The 1,349-nt window shown below is 57.6% G+C and overlaps 1 protein-coding gene across 2 annotated transcripts in view; it reads right to left on the reverse strand.

Annotated features, from left to right (window-relative positions):
• RBM5 (RNA binding motif protein 5) overlaps window positions 1-1,014 on the reverse strand; it is a 25,994-nt gene extending 24,980 nt beyond the window's left edge. The window contains exon 1 of one of the 2 annotated variants that reach the window (XM_040628785.1): window positions 885-1,014. The gene's annotated coding sequence lies outside the window, so the exon portion shown is untranslated. The remainder of the gene's footprint in view (window positions 1-884) is intronic. The other variant, XM_040628787.1, reaches the window with a different exon arrangement.
• Between the last annotated feature and the right edge of the window lie 335 nt (window positions 1,015-1,349).

Raw genomic sequence — 1,349 nt, forward strand, 5'->3', positions numbered from 1 at the left:
AAGCCGGGATGCTGGCTGATTGAAATCTACTCTTTATAACGCAACGGTTGATCCTAACCTATTTCAATGAGACAAGATCAAACCTCGACACAACTTAAATTCCTCAGTAACAATAACCACCACTAACCCTAGAGGCTGCCAGCTGGGCCCCGCAGCTCCCCGGCGGTGATAAAACACACAGCTAGACCGCGTTCAATTCGTGCGAGGTCTGAGAAACTAGTTTCAGCCGTCCCTGGCGCCTGTACCAGAGTAGGAGCTCAACGAACATTTGCTGAATTAATAAGTGGAAGAGAACCACCTGGGAGAAACAAGGCCTTGGGCAAAATCTCTAATGCTGCCCCTCGTCGCCCCGGCAGTGCCTGGACCCACCTCCGTGGGGTGTTGCGGCCGAGATGGCGGCGCCACAGCCTGCGCGACCGACTCGGGCGTCCGGCTTTCCCTTTCTGCCTGCACACGCCCCTGCCGACCCCCAAGAGGCTCCCCCAGCCTGCAGATCAGCTTTCCCCGAACAACCTCCCGGAGAGGGCGGATTCAGATGCAGCTGCAGGGCGATGGCGGCTAGAAACTGCCGGTCGCCCCTGAGAAGTACTCGAGGGACAGGCGACGGCTCCACGTTCAGTTGGGCTGCGGAGTCGAAGACGCGTCCCGGCAGAGACACAGTCAAGAGCCCGAAAGAAGCGGGCCTCGGGTGGGGCGGGAGGACGCCCTCTGAAAGCTGACAGCGCAGAAGGCGAGGAGGGGCGCGGCCCTCCAATGCCTGGGGTAGGTACTCGGGAGATGCGGCTGGGGCTGATCGGCCGCCGCCCGCGGCTGTCACAGAGGCTGCACAAGGCCTGCCTCAAAATCAAGAACCGCGGGTCGTTTCGGGCGGCTGCCGTACTTACCCCCAGGAGAGACCAAAGTGGCAGAAGTAGCGGTTTTGTGCCCCAGAATATCCAACAGGGTACGGCCGCCTCACAAAATGGCGCCTCGGTCGACGGCCGTCTCCTACCCACAGTACCTCGCGCCTGTCCCCTCCCCCACACCACCCGCCTCCCGAGGAGGCATCCAATCCGCGACGGTGTCTGGCTGCGCGAGGACTGCTGGGAAGTGTGGTCGCTAAGGCATCCTGTCGCTCCCTACGCCCTGTGTTAATTTCCTGCGTATTTCTTTTTTTTTTTCAAAACCAAGGGCGAAGTTGCCAGTCTGCCATTTGCGGACCCTGATTAGCGCTCTTATCTTTACTGGTAATTCTTTGTCTTTGCTACAAAGGCTTTACAGAGCACACAGTCCGCTTTCACTGACACAATGTAGAACATCACGTTTAATCTGGTTTTAAGATAAGTCACGTTAGTTGACTATTGTATTAT

Source organism: Ursus maritimus, unplaced genomic scaffold (assembly GCF_017311325.1).
Source record: "Ursus maritimus isolate PB19 unplaced genomic scaffold, ASM1731132v1 scaffold_14, whole genome shotgun sequence".
Classification (NCBI taxonomy): Eukaryota; Metazoa; Chordata; class Mammalia; order Carnivora; family Ursidae; genus Ursus; species Ursus maritimus.